Source organism: Saccostrea cucullata, unplaced genomic scaffold, assembly GCF_032062105.1.
Source record: "Saccostrea cucullata isolate Sc308-1 unplaced genomic scaffold, CSIRO_AGI_Scuc_v1 ctg2339, whole genome shotgun sequence".
NCBI lineage: Eukaryota > Metazoa > Mollusca > Bivalvia > Ostreida > Ostreidae > Saccostrea > Saccostrea cuccullata.
In genome coordinates, this window is record NW_026920897.1 from 147,916 (window position 1) to 167,453 (window position 19,538).

Below are 19,538 nucleotides of genomic sequence, written 5' to 3' on the forward strand. Positions count from 1 at the left end.
CGATTCAAGTCAGGGGGGTCGTATGGGGAGACTAGCTACCATGCATTTTCTATGTCTACATATGAAAACAATTCTGCCCCAGAAATGGTACGGACTGAACCTGACCCGTTATTTCGGAAAGCCTTACAGTTTCCTGACCCATCCCCAAGCGGGCAAAGTGATTTTACTGTGGCAGGACATAGATGCGATGAAGAAAGTATGTATTCAATACGGAATGAAATACCTGGAAATTTCACACAGGCTAGGAAATCCGTGACTTTTAATACCAGCCTCAATCAAATCTACGAATTACCCCCCGAAGACCGGAGAAGTCCCTGGATGCAATTAGTAGCGGATCGAATACGATTTCGGAGGAGAATTCGACAGTTAGAAGCATTGTTAGTTTTTAAGAAATAAAATAAAAAAAAAATCATGTAATACTACATCAGTGTTATGTTATTTTTATGACTTCATCTTTATACAGTCGGGTTCGGGTTCGGCGGCCATAGCGAATTTCGGCGAGATTTTACCCCAGTGAAAAAGGCTTGTAATCTACCTTGTAGGTCGTTTAAAGTTGTTTCACATTGTTTATAATTGTGATTATGTTATCCCTCATCTATATGTTTAATGTCAGCTATGCTAAATAATCCATTTCTGTGTAATTTGAGAGAATGTTTTTGTCATGTGCTTAAAGTATGGCCTGCTATTCATGTCATCATTTAAAAAGTCAATCCTAAATAAAATCTGTCTTTAAAAAATACATTTTACAAATGACATTTAATATGATTAGAGTATAGGAATCCATATATATAAGAGATATTATTTTTGTATTACATTTATAAGAGACATTGTCTCATGTAATTTAAATCATAATAACAAAAATGGGTTTTATTTTTCTATACAGTCCTCAAACCTGGAAGATATGTTTTGTTCCTAACCAATCCATTCTCTAAGTGAAGTGAAGCCTGGCTGTTGGTCTTCCTTTGGGAAATATACAGTGAAATAACTAACATAAAAACAAAAACTTGAATCTAAAAAAAAAAGTTTCAATGAGATATCATTTTAATTTATTTCATTATTATTATTAAGATAATTATTTAAAATGTTTATATTTTTAAAATGGAATAAAAAAAATAAAATCTGATAATGGAAATCAATACTATAAAGATAGCAAGTTTTGACTCCAATTACTGATGAATTTCTGAATTTTCCATTAAAATATTTGACATTATATCACAGGGGAAAAGAAAAAAAAACTACTTGAGTGTTTCTACTGACCCCCCCCCCCCCCAGAGATCTGCTTATGAGTGCATGGGGATTGCGGTGGACCTTCATCTCCTGTTTAAAACAGACATTAGAGTATGACAGATAAAAAGGTACTTTTTTTTTTTTCTTCTTTATTTTACATCACATGAAAACACACAATTAATGATGATGATGATGAAGAATGTACACATGTTTTTCATAAGTGTGTACAAATTGTTCAATATAATGTCTATAATGAATCCAATTTCCTTGGGCTAGTCCACACCCAATCTTGTAAGGAAAAGCATAAGTCTGGTAAGGTAAACTTTCCCCCATTTCTTGTAAACAGGCTTGAAACCATTGCTCTCTGTTTTGTGGGGTATCCTGATAAGTGGAAATTCTTTTAGGTCGGTGACTTGCTTTTCCATAATCCCATTGAGCTAGTAAACAAATGACCACAGGGGTTTGTGAGGGAAACACCTTAATAGTGCCTGGAATTCCTCTATCTTCTTCTACGGCTAAATTTCTAGTCCCTAGAGGTCTGCGAGTGGCATAGAGATTAGCTTGTGGGAATTTCTCTGCAATACTTTGACTCAATCCATGAGCTTTTACAGTTAAACAATTACATTGATGAACAATAGCTTCTACCTCACAGTTGAGTAAATCACCTTGTATCTCCTGGAGACTCATGATGTAAAATGAATCTATTTTTTAAAACACCCTTGTTTTTATAGAACAACAACAAGAATTTTTAAAAAAAAAAAAACAAGTTTTTTTTTTTTTATTCAGGTAAATCTACAATCTCTTGGAACTAATTCTTTGTTTCTCACATCAGGTTTTAGAACTCCATATTCTTCATAGTCACCTTGTCTATAAAAGGTTCTTTCCAATTCTGGGGTGCTGTAAGACATCTCAAAACAGGTTAATTTATGAATCTTTCTGTACAGGTATCTCCCTTGAACTCTGTTTTTCATTTGAATGAATCCTCTCACATGATGAAGTTTTCCAGTTTCTGGATGCCTTTCTTTTTGTAAGATCAAGTATTGATAATCACTTCCAATGATTTGATCTACATCTTCCTGTCGGCACCCAGTTAAATTAAATATCCAATTATTGGCTATTCTACCTCTGTCTTGTTTTAAGTAAGCAATATATCCATTGCCTGTATTTTCTTTCTGTTTGTTTTGATAATGAGCCTTAATATCCTCCAAGAGTTTGTTGTTTGGTCTTATGTTTTCTTTTTCCTCCTCCTGAGGTTTATATTCTACAGGATGTTCTTCCATCAAGGGAGGTGGTATAAATACTGCAGGATGTTCTACCATCAAGGGAGGTGGTATGATATCTTTTCCTCCCTCCTGTATAAGTAACCATTCAGTTTCCTTTAATCTAGTGTTCTGACTCATTTCTTTACTGGAGGTGTTACCCATAATGAAGCCAGTCCACAACTGAGGTGTGTTTTATACCATGTTTACTATTTATACCTTTTTTAAAATTGTATTTATTTTTATCAATCTTTAAAAAAACCCTCAACACTTTTTGTTTTGGTGTTTTTGAAAAAATCTATGGTTAAAGGGAGATAACCTATTTTTTAAAAATGACAAAAAACCCACCATTTTTTTTTTCTTTTCTTTTTTATTGAGATCTAACAATAAATAACAGTTCAAATCTTTTTTTTTTTTATTCACATCTTGACCAGCTCACATTCTTTAAGAACTGTTTCTTCCTAGCTTCTCTGGCTGCAATAGCTTCAGGTTTCTTCCAAGCTCCTATTTCCCATTCTATCCAATCTCTGGGCTCCAATTCCTTATTTCTCTCCTCAGGTTTCAGAACACCATATTCTTCATAGTCACCTCCTTGCTTGTAAAACATACTTTCCAATTCTGGAGTACTGTGAGACATGGCAAAATCAGCAGCGATATGAAGTCTGCACATAGTCAGTCCTCCTTCTGGTTCCTTCATTTGAATGAATCCCCTGATTTGATGCAGTTCTCCTGTCCAGGGATGTCTTTCCTTTTGTATAATCAAATACTGGAAACCAAAGAAGAAATCATCTTGGTTGCTCAGAAACATGTCTATATCTTCTTCTTCTTTAGGCTCTTTAATAATGAAAGTCCAATTAATGGCTATCGAGTAACTTCTGTCTGGATCATTAGGATCCTTCACAGGCTCATGCAGGGGTAAATATTCATTCTTAGGTTCTGGATCCAAGGTTTTCAACTCCATTCTTCTTTGTTGAAAAGCTTTGTGATCCCCCTCCGTAGGTTCCCAGGTCTCCGGGTGGCATATTGGACATTTAGGATCCTTCACAGGCTCATTCAGGGGTAAATATTCATTCTTAGGTTCCGGATCCAAGGTTTTCAACTCCATTCTTCTTTGTTGAGGAGCTTCGTGATCCCCCTCCATAGGTTCCGTCATTCTCTTTTCTAATAAGGCAAATTTATCTTTATCCATCTCCATGTCTAATATTCTTGGAATTCGCTTGCTAAATAATGAGTGCAGGGTACTCCCAGTTCCGCTTTATATACCTGCTGTGGGGGGCGGGGCCTGTGCACGTTTTACCTACGTTTTTTATTTTATGCTGACTACACAGGTAAATACTTGGCAGCGATTCAAGTCAGGGACCCGTGTGCAAAAAATACGATAGACCTACGTTTTTTTTTATGCTGACTACACAGGTAAATACTTGGCAGCGATTCAAGATTATGACGTCACACTTCACAGTCAAAAGCTCAGTCTAGCCTAACCAGTTCAAACTGGATTTTTTTACTGAAAACACTAACAAAAGACAAAACAAAGAACACAGATTTTTTTTTTTCATTCTTTATTTTGTAACAACAAACAACAAACAACAAACAACTCATTTACAATACATTTTGATAAAAACATTGACACTTTTGTCCATGACCCGTAGGTAATTTATGATAAGTGTTTTTAAACCAATTCGCTACGTATCTGTCCCTTTGTAAAGCCGTACTCTGGTCAAAGGGGAATAGCCACTCGTCGGTTTTCTTTCTTTTCTTGTCTCTTTGATGTAAATAATACACGCAATATTGTCCACACACATCGGTATTCCAGTCTTGATAGCGATACGGATTATAAATCCATTGTTGAGCATGACGCTGGATAAAATCTTGAATTTCTTTTTGTAAGGGAGGAAATCCATAAGAATCGAAATATTCCACCACGGGATTGCTCACATATAGACACACCCAATGTTCTCCAGGTCGATCTTGAGGATCCGTATTGACCACGACAGCTTTTTCTCCAGGTCTTAATTGATCCGGTAATAAATCTACAGGATACACGCCTCCAAAAGAACTCTTGAATTCTCTGGATAAGACTTCTCTCAATTGTCCCGTATCCATTTTTTTTAGTAATCAATGCTCACTTCTCTCTGTTTGTTAATTTCTAATAAGTTATCGAATTCTGCATACACCACACAATTGATGGTGTTAACCGTATTGTTGGTAAACTGCACTTCTACTCTCAGATTTCCTGTTTCTATGATGTGGAATTTATCCGATTGCGCTTCTTGATCTTTAGTGAAATCCCAGCCCCATAGAGTGTAGCCGCTTTTATACTCTTCTAGGGTAATGTCCGGAGCCCAATCTTCTCCTAATTTCCCCAGAGCTTGATACAGACTGAGATAGGATCTCAGATATAAATCGTCGTTGAAATTAGGCTCAAAACAACGAGTACTCATGGTCTCTCCGTTGATACTGACATCTAATTTCTTGATCCCAAAGTTTTGGAAATGAAAGGGATTTTTAGTTTTATCTCCGTTAAAGGCCGCATTCTCCACAAAGCCTAAAATGAGACGTTTAGGCATCTGACCTTGAAACAGATGATCCGTTATCTTAGACTGGGTCCCTATGGGAATGGTAAAGGTTTTCACTTCCACTCTTCTCAAGGGATATTTGGCTCTGTGGGTATTCAAACTCTGATTAATGGTATTCATCATGACTGCTGTGGGTTTGACTTTTCTCACCCACAAGATCATACTCAATATTTTCACTTTTCCTGTACTTCCTCCTTTGATCATCATGTAGAAAGAGGGTCTAGCTCGATTAAATCGCAAACGGACGTCCACTCCATTAGGTAGAAATCGATCTTGTTGAAACAAATCCAAATGTAAAGTATCCAGCAAACTGATTTTCTTACTGTCAGCAATAGCTTGGTGTCTTTTTCGGAATCCTTCGTTTTTAGAATTAGCCGGTAACGCTGTGAGGATGGGTTCGTTAATGGTCACCGTGTCGGCACCACCATCTTGACCCTGAGTTACATCAAAGGTTTTATTTTGAGCTACACCAAGAGCCTCTAACCCCACTTCGTCCATGTGTCCTGCCGTATCTTTTTCCCACAGACTACAGGCCCTCGTCTGTGTCTTTAAAGTTCTGGGTCGGTAAGACAATAATTTCTCCAGATAAGCTTTGTAAGGATAAGTATCCGTCCCCGGAGTTATTATTTTGCCATTCAGACTGACATCGATTTCCGTAAACATGGAATGTAAGATATTATTCACGGGACTGGAAGTGCTGTTCGCCCCAGTCAGATTACTTCCATCGTCTTTGGTAAATTTACATACCATTTGAACATAAGTTTGAGATAAATCCAGATAGTGATCTCCTTGTCCTTTAATTTCAAATTCGATGGGAGCGGTGTCGGAATCTAAAGTACTGGAAATGGGGTAATATTCTTCCCATTTCGAGTCTTCTAAAGCAATATTAGTCGGAGGGACTTGAAACAATTCTAAATTGTTCATCCCACACGCACAGGAATCGGGCTGTAACATGATGTGTCTACTAGGATTCAGTTTTCACAAATGAACCTTCTGTTCCCTGGACTGTCCTATTTATACTCTCTCTCAGTCAAACACATCTAAATGACGTTTTCTTTTAGGAATTCCTCCTTGTTTTTTCCTTTTTCTCTTAGGACCCCCTCGGGCTAACAGGATTCTCCCTCTCCCTGTCTGCTTTCTTCTTTTTCTTCTTCTTCTTCCTTGACCTGTTTGTCCTTTTTTCTTCTTTTTCTTTCTAAAGGGTAAAGAGACTCCTCGATTGAAAGCAAATAGACCTGTATTTTTGGCCGCATTGAGTCCGTGGGTTAAAAGAGCATTTCTGATGTTTTTTCTTTTTCCCACTACATCCCTGCCTATCTTCACTCCGGCCATGATGGCTTGTTCTTTCCCATGTTTGAGTAGATCTTTGACAAATCCTCGACCTTTTTGTGGCCCCATGGCTAACTTGGTCGCTTCTTTGAGAGTCAAACCTGAGCCTATGCCCGGTAGGGGTATGTTAGGGACTGCTGCCGAGAGGAAGTTTAAAAAATTTCCTCCTTTTTGAGGTTTCATGTGAGTTAAAAGCCTACCCAATTTGAGTAATCCTGTAAGAGGAGTTCCCGATAGATTATCCAAGGGAAGGGCTCCCACCAATCCAGAGATGATAGAACCTACTGCTCCGCCTTTTTGACGTAATAAACCTTTATGATAAGTCCAACTGTGTCCTCTTTGTCTCAGTAATCCGGGATGATACTGCATGGTTCATGTCGCTTGTTCAACTGACCTTTATATCCTCTGGGGACTTCCTTTTATACCCTTTACGGCTGAATACAATACAGACAGCAGACCAGACAAGCCACCACACCCAATAAGATGGAACACAATAACGGTACATTCATCTCAGTAGACTTTTCTGAAATGAAGTTTCACCACTGATTTACCACTTACAAAGGGCATGGGAGTCCCTAAAGGAGTCATGATGTGAATCTCAATGGTATCGAAATGTTTTTTACTTACATGTAGTTTCAAATATTCCGCTCGAATGGGTTCCCATTTGGCTTGTTTTGAATCCTCCAAATGAAATGTACAAGGCACCACTCTTAAGAGTTTCAAGGCATTGGAGCCTACCGTCTGGGGTTGAATCAAGTCACAATAGACATACATGGATTTCAGATTTTCATATAAATCCACAGTACTGTTTCCCAAGTAACTAATGTTGATCCATTTGGTCATGTTTTCTGTATCGTTCTGAAGAAATACTTTCTGACCGTCCATGCCTAGCTTATAAGCTAGGGATGTGGGGAAACGAATGCATAAGGGAGTAAGCATTTTTTCATTGATTTCATACATCACTCGATCATAGGTCTCGTAATATACTAATTTCATAGACTTTTGATCATTTCCCTCACTAAGGGTTTTCCATATTTTTTTCAATGATCTCTCTAGTCCTAGACTTATTTCCTCTGTTAAGGCCTTTGGGTGAGTGTAAGGCCCGGGTCTGAAGTGAATTCGTCTAATTTCCATCTTGCTATCTAGTTCAACGAGTGCAGGCCGTTTAGTATGAGCCCAATCGAGCAGTACAGGACATTGACGTAATGGCATTGGGTCTAAGGTTTTCATTTTAAATCTGCCATAAACATTGGGGTTTTTGATATGGTGAGCAAAAGACTGAGGAACCAGGATGTCAAAATAAGCCTCCTTTTCTGTAATGTTTTTCAATGAATTGGGATACATCATTTCTGTTAAAGCCACTTCCCATTCTCCGTCGGTTAAATCTAGGGATTGTGGTAATAAGGTTTTAAATTGAGCAGTCGTATTGCTAGAAAAAGAGGTCATAGACCCATCACTGGGTAAAGTCATGTAAAACCCACTGCTCTCGGCCATGTTCAATTTAAGACTGAGACTCTAGACCTTAAGACCTTTGTATTTATAACAACACTTTTTTAAAATTCAAAACATTTATTCAAAAAAATTTACACATCTATTTCTTCTTCTGATGATGATGATCGGTCCTCAATCACTCGAGTCAACAAATGTCCTTTCTTTTCCACCGAGTCTTTAATCTGGGAAAAGGGGATGCGACAATACAAGTACTCTGTAGGACAATAATGAGGTGGAAACATCAGTCCTTTTTTCTCCATCTTGAAATAATATTTCAGACAATCTCCAATGTCCGAGTACCATGAACTTTCATTCTGAATGGTGTTGATGGGTGTCAGTCGATTCCTTTGAGTACAAGTAACCCATTTGAATTGCTGATAATGTTGGTTGATTTTCACCCTCACTCTAGATCCTGTTAGAGGATAGGGAATTTTCATTCTTTTTTCCAACCACACATTCTCCAGGTAATAGCCTGGATGATTTTCAAAGAAATCCATGATGGCTCCTATTTTAGTTTTCATCCACCCTCCTTGCATGTACATACACTGACTAATGGGACTCTCACAATACCAACGATACTGCATCTTTGAAACAAAAAACACGTCTGACTTGTTCAGTGTCCTTTTTCAGAATGAGAGAGGGTTTGTTATATACCTCTTGATAAAACCTTTCATCTATTTTATTTTATTTTTTAAATTTTTATTTTTTAAGTTATTTTTAAAACAAACAACAAAACAACAAAGAATTTTTAAACACAAATTTTTATTCAAGTCAAAAAATACAAAAAAAAAAAAAAGAATTTTATTGTCCTTCATATCGGCATAAGGGGCATTTCTTGTAGGAAGTCTCAAAGAGTTTCTTCACACACTTTTCACAACACGGATATTGCCGGCATTGTCCGCATTTCCATTTTCCTCGAGTCTTTTCCTGGTAGCACATCATACATTCTTTCAAAGGTCTGTTCCTGGTCATTTTCACCCATCGGGGAGGCGGTATGTTCTCAATTCCTTTCTTCCAGATGAAATATTTCAGGCACCAGCTACAACCACAAGTCTCCATGGAAGGGGGGTCATCTACCATCCAGTGTGGCATAGGTTCTCTACATTTACTACATCCCCAGTACCAATCAACAACTTCTCCCGCATCGTTGTAGCCGACGTATTTATGTATCTCTTTCGTCTTCTCATTGCAGTGATAGCATATTGTTTTTTCTACATCAATCCAATAGATAATTCTCCACACAAAAGACATGATGGCTAAATAATGAGTGCAGGGTACTCCCAGCTCCGCTTTATATACCTGCTGTGAGCCGTGTGCACCTTTGACCTACCTTTTTATACCTGTAAGGACCGTGTGCAAAAAAATTAGGGGGCGTGTGCATCAATACGATAGACCTACGTTTTTTATGCTGACTACACAGGTATTACTTGGCAGCGATTCAAATCCGTGATTGTGACGTCATCATGACAAAGCTAGTGTATATAGAGCGCTCTGTTATGTGTATATAGAGCGTTTAGTTGTATGTGTGTATATAGGGGAAAAAAATAACTAACAACACTAGAATTTTTTTGGTTTTTTCTTTTTATTTTTTTATTCATAACAATAACAAGAACAAGAACATCATTATAATAACAAACATTCAAAACTTTTCTTCAGTTCTTTTTGTATGGGAAAAGGTCTCCTCATGTACAAATAGTCTGTTTCACAAGCACAGTCCATGATATCGTATCCTTTTAGGATCACTTTCTTGCCATAGTCTTTTATACAATCTCCAGCTTTTTTCATCCATTTTCCTTGAATCCAAGTCTTCTCGGGTCCCTCTCTTCGGTGAGCCAAGACGTAATTGACTTTCCATTTAAATTCTTCATATTTAGGTGAACTGGGTCCTATTAAGAGCATCTGATTGCTTCTTTGGCGGTCCGGTAACTTGAATCTCTTATACAGGTAGATTTCATTGAGACCTGTTTGTCCTGGATTCTTATCAAAGAAATCTTGAATACATGTCTCTTTGTTTTTCATCCATTCTCCTTTGTGACTAGTCCCTTCAGGTTCTACTATTTTCCAACGATACTCTGAGCTTAAAAAATCCATGATGTGTGTGCTCTGTCCCTCACTCAGATCAGAAATGATCTTCTTAGGGTTATGGTGTCTCCTTTTTATATAGAGGGGTGTATCTATTTTTAGATTCCGGGATTAACTGGGTGAATTGGTCTTCTTGACCCTAGGGGTATGATGTATCATGGTAGGACTAGGCATGATGTAACCGACCGAAGAACTCACACAGACCATCCAATATTCTCGATTAGAATCGTGTAAAGCTAACATGACCACACTGGTGATGATGAGGGAAATACAAATGAATAATTGTGCAAAATACACAATTTCTTCTCGAGGAATATTCTCTCCACAACATTTCCAATGAGGTGTTATTTGATGAGATCCGTTTGGGGAATCCATGAATCGAAACTAGGGGGATATCCTTTCCACCGGACTTTGACTTCTTGAATGATTTTCTTCCCGACTCGTCGCTTTTTATACCCCAAGATTTCCTCTACTTCGTACACGTCGTCTTTTTTAATGATCTGTTGTAATTCTTTCTCGTAAAAAGTCCCTTCTAATTCCTCCTGGTTATAATCTTGTACTCGATACACGTAAGGATACCGACCGGGGACTCGTCGAGCAATGGTAAATATTTCCGTGGTCCAGTTCGGTAAATATCCTTTTTCAAAAGTGCGTTTAGCTTTACTGATGCGCACTTTATCTCCTGTTTTAAACTTGGGGGGTTTTGGTTTAGGTGATGATTCTTCCCCATATAAAGTTTTCCAGACTTTTAACACATTGGAGGGCTTCACTTGAGCTGGGGTTCTTTGGATACTGCGATGATAGGTATGATTGTAAGCATACACTAAATCCGGTAAGATCTCTAAATACCGTCTGGTTTTATTCCGAGTGAAATATCGCCACATGCGTGCTTTGAGGGTTCTCTGAAATCGTTCCACGATACTGGCTTTGGTGTCCGTATTGCGAGTGGTAAAGAAATGAATGGATTTAAACGCCTGTAAGAATTCTCGATTGGTAAATTCTTTGCCTTGATCCGATTGAATGCGGACGGGACGTCGACCGTCTTGTCGGAAAATCTCTTGTAATCCTCGAATCATTTCTTTCCCCGTTTTCTGTTTTAAAGGCACCACCCATGCATATTTAGATAAGACGTCAATGGCACACAATAAAAAGGTATAACCGTCATTATGTTTCTTTAAACTGGACACATCCGCTAAATCTAATTGCCATTGTTCGTCTATATCCGTCACTCTGGTCTGTTGTCTCCGGAATTTTCGGTGAATGGGTTTATGTAAGGTATAGGTATCTTGCTCTTTTAACCATTCTCGTATGGTGTTTAAAGAAATCTTATGTCCCAGACTTTTGACCTGACGATACAAAGTCTGTATGCCTCCATACCCTCTCTTAGGATCGTAATAAATCTCTGTTAAAATGTCTTCTACTCCCTTCTTCTTCTTCTTCTTCTTCTTCATTTCTTAGGCAATGATAGCCAATTTTCCTCGATTTGTTCTAATTTCTTATTGGCTTCTTCTTCTTGGGCTTTTAATTGCTTTTGGGCTCGATAGGGACTATATTTAGGTGTGAATTTTTTTAACACCCTTGATCTTGCCTCTACAGGTCGACTAATAGGGGTCAAAAAAGAAGAGGAAGCATCCTGAAATCCGCTCTCTTCCTCTTCGTCGTCGTCGTCACTCAAAGCCCCTTTAGGAGTACTGATTTTTCCTGGTTTCTGCATGGCTTTTATAAGGTCTCGATTTTGCAAGTAAGTCATGGGAGTACGGGTCTCTTTTAAAGCTTGAGCAAATTCATCTAATCCTTTAGGCACCGGACGATTTTTCAAGGATCTGGTTCTCATGTTTTCGGCCATTATATCCACAATGTTAGAATCGGGCACTTTTTGACCTCGATAACTGATTTCTCCGTCTTTATCCCAAGTCAAGACGTTGGTTTTCTTTAAATGATTTAATAATAATTCAGCTTTCCTTTGCATGGGTTTATTCACACTTTGAATGATTTGTTGATCGATCTCGGGGTCTGAGGCTGCTAGTGGTGCTGCTGCTACTGCTGGAGCTGCTGCTGCTGCTGCGGGGGCTGGTGCTGCTGGGGCTAAGGGTGCAGGGGTTTTTTTGGTAGTCGTTGGCTCTCTCGCTTGTTGTAAATAATTCCTATACCGATGAAGTTCTTGACCGTATAAAGCCACTTTTTCTTCTGGAGTTAAATCTTCACGTCTGGTAATCTGGTCCAATTCTTGACCTATACTCAGAGTAGATTGAAATTCCGGAGGTTTGGGGAGTTTACCTTTGAGTTCATTCAACAGAACTTCAGGTACTAACACCATTTTACGACTCATTTTTGTATCTTGTTGTTCCTCTTCTTTTTAATGGCTTTATAGACAGAATGTCCGGCATCCAACAGTAAAGGTGCTGCTGAGATTAAAAGGGGTAAAATACCTCCTCCTTTTTGTTGTACTAATAAAGCTCGTCTTTTCTGTATGGATTGGGGTCGGACCAGTCTCCTTAAGATGTGTTTCTTTGGAGCTAGTTTTCGTTTCTGAGCCGAATTGAGAGGTAACACCCCTTTTAATAGGTTGTAGACGATCTCACAAATTTTCAGAATACAGTCTCCAGAACAATGTTTTAAAATCCCCGTTTTTAAAGACGAGGAATAGTGAGGGTCCGATAACACTCTTAAAAGAGGGGCATGCGCTCTTAATCGCGTACAACATCCCTTTTTCTTCTTGGCCATCTTTGAAAACAATGAAGAGAAGTCTCTCATGTCACTCCCTTTTATAGTGTCTCTCTTAAGGAGGGGCATATCCTCCGTGTTTGTCGCTCTCGTGTTTATCTCTCGCTTTCTCCCTGACATAAATTTTTCCACAATATCGACATTTATATCTCAGGCCTTTAGGTAGTTGAGGGGTGGAGGCCGTCAAGGGTTGAAAACGTGTGATTTTAGGGACATGAATGGGAACTTTAATTCCAGGGGAGGAAGAGGAGGAGGAGGGAATGCCCACATTCACTCGAGGAAACACTTCTAAATCACTGGCTCTTTGACTGCCTATGGGTCCCATAGCACGATCCATTCTCAGTTCTGCTTGTTTCTTGAGCAACTCTCCTATGGTCTTTTGTCTTTGTTCCTTGAAATACTGATTGATTTCGTTTTTTAAACTTTCGGGCATGGCTTTACGTTGAGCTAGAGTTTGAGGAGCAGATTTTCGCCTTTTCGCTGTTTTCTTGGGAGGGGCTTTTTTCTTCTTGGGAGGGGCTTTTCTCTTCTTCTTTTTTCTGCTCTTTTGAGCTGCTCCTCCGACACGGACCATCCAATCCGGAAACACTCTTTGTTTCTTATTATCGACTCTTACCACTACACTCTTTAAACGACGAACCCGCCGTTTTTTAGGACTATTCCATTTAAATAAATGACGAATGATGACTCCACCTAGAAATCCAGCACCTCCGCGTTTTAAAATAGCTGTTTTTCTGTCTTGATCACTGGCCGATTGATCGGCTATGATTCTTAAATCTTGACGATGATTATTAATAAACTTTTGGGTCTGTTTATTGATAGGTAAGACCCCTTTTATTAAATTGCGAGCTCCCATGGCAAACCAATTCAATAAGGCTTTACGCCCTAATTCGATTAAATGGGCTCGCTTCGCGGGATCTCGTTCCCGCTGTAAACGTCGTAAGGTTCTCACTAATTTACTCTTGGCTGATGGAGCCATGATGAGATTGAAATGAACAATGACCCAGAAGAGTGTGAAACACTTTTATTTATACTCTTGAGGCATGTGTACAGTCAACATTTCAAACATTCGACTTCTCAATCGGTATTGGTCTGGGGTATGGGGACTCAAGTCCACGAGAAGATATCCGTGAGGTATCTGGGTGGCTTCTTGATAAGCAGACATCAAATGAGGTAAAGCTAGCTGACGACTCAATACACTGATCTGAGATTTGTCTCTGGGATTTTTGAATAAGACTAAATAATGAGCATTCAAACTAATGGTGCGATGAGAAGCAGCTCGATCAAATAAATTCTGAGTGATGTAAATCACACTGGTATTCCGATGATGCGCTTTACGGGTAAACCAATCCACAATCGATTCGATGGCTTTTCCTCCCATCATGTCGTCAAAAATGAGTAAATGGGGCACACTCAAATTGGCTACTAATTTCTCGTCGTCTTCTGGAATATTTCGGATGAAAGATACCTTCTCTTTTAAAGAAGTGTAAGTGGGTTGCCATTCCCGATAACACCAGACGATTTTTTCGGGCATGGGGGTGATCCAGTCTAGATTGTTCACTAATGTCTTGACGAATTCTGTTTTGCCCGATTTCGAGGGTCCAGCAACCACCATGGTAAACTCGTGTTTCAATTGAAAAGAAGGGAGGGGTGTCTCCTCGGAATACATGTTGATCAATGAAGGAAAAGTTGGGTTCAGGGTCTTATTTATAGTTAACACAGAAATAGGCGTTTGGACTGTTGAATCTCGCGCCTCGACAGATGGGGCAAAACTGAAAGGATGGAGCACACAAAGCACAGCAGCATACGTGTCCGCAAGGTAGAAAAACGATTTGTAATTCCTCGTCTAAACAAATGTGACATTTTCCTCGAGCCTGGACGTCTGGTTCTGGGTTCAGTAGAGGTTTGATCTCAGGTAAAGGTTTATATCCCTGCTGTTCTAAACCCGCAATGAACACATTCATCACCCATCCTCGTCCCTTATACAGATTGATGTAAGGACAATTGGGGTTCCAATAAGCATGTTCTACACAAAAATCATTCCACAATGAAAACAGGTAGCTTTATCTTTCACTCCCCTGTAATAAAACCCGGCTCGAGCTAGGTCTGGTATTTTTCCTAAGAGAGGTTCTGGCCATCCCTGCTCAAAAGTAGCTTCTCTCTTTGAGAGCCGAGCATACTGGGGATAACGCATGGGTTGATCTAGCAATTTCTCAGTCATGACTGAACTTTTGATTTGTATTGCTCCCCTTTTTATAGGGAAGAAGAAAAATAACAACACATAAAAAACAACAATTCAATTTTTTTTAATTCAAAAAGTCAAACATATCAACATATCAATAACCATAAGGTAAAGTGTTATAAGAGGGTAACAATTGTCTCTTATCATATACAATTCTATACTTTTTCTCTAATGGTTTGTTCACGAGCTCATGATCACGAGTCCTCTGGATTTTGTCGGGATAAGGGACTGTGACTTCCTCTATTTCTTCTTTCAGCATTTTTTCTAAAGTCTCTAGGCACACGATCTGGGAGGTACGATAGTTGAGAGTGATTCCTTTGACTTTATGAACCTCGGTTCCTTTGGCCGTCCGGTAAGCATAATTTTTAGGGCCTGCCGACATGAATTTGATGATGTGATCCCCGTCTAATTCGTCGGTCCATTCTCCTAAACTATTACCCAAAGTAGGATTAAAGGCTCCTTCCCGATGTTGGTAAATGATACTGTCCGTATCGAAATAAAGGACCCGATCTCCTAAAGGTTGTAAAGTCTCGTAGAGGTGTAAGCGGGCATGCGCGGTAGTAAAACAAGCCAGGACCACGTTTCCAAAGGGACATTCTTCGACGAATTCCTGTTTGTCTTGATAATTCACTAGCATCTTGTCTTCATTGGGGTTCTCTTTATTGGCTAAGAGTTGCATGCCCTTGATGTCGAGAGTCGAATCTTGTAAGAGTTGTTGTAATTCCTCTTCTTCGTCCAAGTATCTGGTTTTGGGTAATAACAAGCGTTGAGCAAATTTTCCCCACAGACAATTTAAAAAGAGTTTAGCAATGGTTCTTCTCACTGGATTCTTCTCGATACTGAGAATGTCCATTCGGATGCCTGTTTTGTCATAAGACTTGATATATGTAATCTTGTTCTTGTTCTGAGGTCTTACAGTCGGGGGGAAATCCGGAGGCTTCCTGTTTGATCTTGAGGAAGGTATCGATGTAAGATCTGAATAAATCCTGACTGCTTTCTTTAAAATGCCATACTTCGTAGATTCGATCTAAGGTATATCCCATGTCTAGGGCTTTATGTAATTCGGTCGTCACCCAAGTACCCGTGAGACTACGTTCCCGGTCGGTGTGTGGACATCGATCTTGAGACGTAGAGTCCTGTCGTTCGGCACACGTGCGACATAAGGGAAATAATAACTTGCCTCCCGTCCGATAAGGTAATACGGGGTGATAGAGGTCTCGGGGAGGTAAGACCCGACAGTGAATGAGACCGAAATAATTTCTCACGTCCTGGAACTCGTCTGTGATGATCTCGGGATGCCCTACGGGAAATGGTCTGTGTTTCAACACGTAAGGGTATAGGGAACAGATGTCCACGTATCTCATGTCCCCTTCCTCACAATATAATTTAGTGGCATTGGTCCGACCTCCGTACAGGGCTTCTCGAGGTTTCAAAGGATCCGGAATGTCCAGGTTTCCTACAAATTGCTGTAAACTCTCATCTTTTTGCACTTGCTGATCGAAATCGTGCTCCCAGATACCACGGACGGTATACCCCATGTCTTCTAAATCGCCAGTCCTTCTGAGGGTTTCTTCGTGTAATTGCTGGTAAGTAAATTGGGTCCGATGAGGATGAGTTTCGGTCTGTAAACTGGGATAGCAGGTGGGGCATCCGTGCCAATAGCACCCGTAAAATTCGTAGACGGTGCGAGTCGCTTCCTGGTATCCGTCGACGGTATAATTTCCGATCTGGATTTCGCCTCCGTTTCTGGCATGTCGTATGTGACATCCAGTCTGTTGACTCATCCAGGTGAGCCACCGACAGGCTTTAGCAGAATATTGTCGTGCCGGTTGATACCCGAGGTTCGGAATGATGGCTATGGTGTCTTCAGGCATGAATTGTCGACGGTAGGCTAAATTAGCAGCACTGGCAAAAGTGATGGATTCCTGGAAAGGGTCCACATTGACCAAACTCTTGAGGGTGGCTCTAAACTGTGCACAGCATCGGCGTAAAATGTCGACGTCAGAGATGCAATACCCTACAAACTCTTTCTGGAAATCAAACACTTTTCCCCTCTGTTGGTCGTACCATTCAAAAAAAGCTTTTCGTCCACTGGTAGACATTTCGTCCGGTTTGTAGAAAGCTGCCGGTGGATAAGGTCCTACGTAATTCTGGTTCTGTTCCGTATTAAAAAAGTGGGGGAAATAGCCTTTCTTCAATTCGTCGAATCCGAAAGCTGAGGGCATCTTGGCTAATGCAAAAGGTAAGAAACTATACGAGTCGATGAATTTCAGTCCGCATATTTCCATGTATAAGATCTTACTGCCGGTCATGATGACGTTAGGTTTCAGGCAAGAGGAATGCACCAGGTGATTCAAAATGAACTGTCCGTCGTAGCCTTTGAAGTTATGGGCGATGATGATGGCCTCGTCGTGTACTAAAGTGGAATTCTTAGTACCTGTAGTGGGTTGTAATAACCAGTCCATGAACTTCTTTAAGGTGTCTGGTCCTTGAAATAGGTGCTGACGGGGTCCCATGTGTTGACAATGAGGACAGGGTTGGTCTATGGGTAAGTGACTGCAATGTTGACAGACGCGGTGTGCCACACACAGATTAGGGACGTGAATGCCGGTTTCCTGAGTGCATTCGAAATCGAAATAGATGTAAAACTCTAAGGTCCCTTTCCCCTTCTTCTTCTTCTGGGGCTTCTGTTGTACGTAGCACTGATGATCGGTATCAACGATTTTCTTACAGATCTTACACTGTTTCTGTCCTCCGCATTTGTGATGAGGGAATAAATTCTTAGGTATCCAGGACTGACACTTCTCGCATTGTTCCATTAAATTGCAGACAGTAGTGGTGGTCTTCTTACTATGGGGTCTTAAATGATTTTCGTAGCAGGTCCTGTTCTTAAACATTCCATGGCATTCCTGGCATTTAATCTCGATCCCTTCATCGGGACAATTAGGGTGTTGTCCTAAACAAAAGGTACAGCGATAAGGACACTTGGAACGATGGTCTGTGACATTCCTGTACCCCACGTCGCAATGATCACAGTAATAGGGGTTCCCCGTTACTCCAGGCATGGATATGATGGCATCGTAATGATGGTCGTCTAACAATATGTTCAAACAAGTTCCGTCTCCCCAGCCTTTGAAGATGCGCTCTAAGGTGAGTTTAGTCGAAGTAGACTTGAACTGAAATATTTTCAGTCGATACTGAGGAGATAATACCTCTTGTAATTTCGTCCACTCTGCATATCCACAAGCTTGAGTGATATCACACTCGGCCTGTTCCATGAGGGCTATGGCTTGGTTCTTCTGGTCTAAGGATTTAAAATCTCCTGACCTCATGCGTTTCCATTGTTTTTCCCATTCGGGGTCTGGATGTTCGGGTTTTTGACTGTGTAATCGAGTCACGACGATGGCTCTAGCTAAACAAAATTTATCCCAGGGATTGACGATCCGAACGATGGCTCTTTTATTGTTCTTAAAAGTCTCCTTATTCACTTGTAGATGTTTGGTTCTGTCTCCACCACTTCCCTCGGGATACTTGACCCGAAACATATCAAATTCCATGCCCCCGTCGCCCAGTTTGAACCCCTTTCTGGATTGTTGCACGGCTTCAATCTTGTCTAAAATGACGTCCTCGTTAAAATGTTTACATTGAGTAAACTCGTACCAAATCTCTGATTCCAGAGATTTGTGGCGTATGTTCAGGCGGAGGTAATCGTTAGGATTACACTGCATTTTCGATTTGAAAGTTTGTAACATGTCTCTGAATAATCGCCGAACAAATCCTCTGTTTTCTTCCTCTGGAAACTCCTTAAAAATCACAGTGTAAAAATCCTGTTGAGCTTTAAATTTTTTAGAGTGCACCCTATGATTCACTTTGACTCGATAATACTGGGATATGGCCTTGGGTTTGGGTGGTGAATGAATAGGTAACTTTGACCCCTCATGCGCCCTAGTCCTTTGCTGTTGCTGTCTTTGTTTTTCTAGTTGAGCTCTTCTCTGTAATAGTATGGCATTTCTTTTCCGAAGCTTTAATTCTTGCTCTTCATTTTCATCAAGAATTTGATTTAATTCTCTCTCCCGTAGTTGTCGTTGTCGTTGTTGTTGTAGTTGTTGTTGTCGTTGTTTTTCTTGTAGAGCTCTTCTCTGTAATCTTACCGCATTTCTTTTCCTAAGCTCTAATTCTCACTCTTTATTTTCATCAAGAATTTGATCTAATTCGCTCTCCCTTTTTTTCCATTCTAATAATCGCTGAGCATGTAACTGTTTTTCTCTAGTAGAATCCATGACCCCCCACAGGCAGGGAGCTGGCTCTGACAGTAGAATGAGCTGAAAGTAGGAGAAAAGCAGTATTTATACAGTGGATGACGTCACAATGCATAGGTAAGCATATTTTTTTGCACACGGCCCTAAACAAACTTGACTCGCTGCCAAGTATTTACCTGCGTAGTCAGCATAAAAACGTAGGTAAAACGTATTTTTTGTACAGGGCCCTTACAGATGATGCAACAGGTATAAAAGTCGCTGCCAAAATCGTAGTAGCAGCGTTATGAATGGTAGTAGCAGCAGCGTATATAGTATAATGTAAACACAGTGTAAACACACCCCCGTATTT

At 40.0% G+C, this 19,538-nt stretch overlaps 1 protein-coding gene and 1 long non-coding RNA gene across 3 annotated transcripts in view; both read left to right on the forward strand.

Moving 5' to 3' along the window:
• The window catches only part of LOC134258616 (uncharacterized), a 29,544-nt gene that overhangs the window by 3,264 nt on the left and 6,742 nt on the right, over positions 1-19,538 (forward strand). The window lies entirely within an intron of this gene.
• On the forward strand, positions 421-19,316 carry LOC134258610 (uncharacterized). Of its 2 annotated transcripts, none has more exons than XR_009990185.1 (3): positions 421-538; positions 884-1,355; positions 19,201-19,316. It is a non-coding gene; the product is annotated as an uncharacterized LOC134258610 (long non-coding RNA). The 2 variants fall into 2 exon arrangements; XR_009990186.1 differs by having other exon boundaries at positions 19,204-19,316.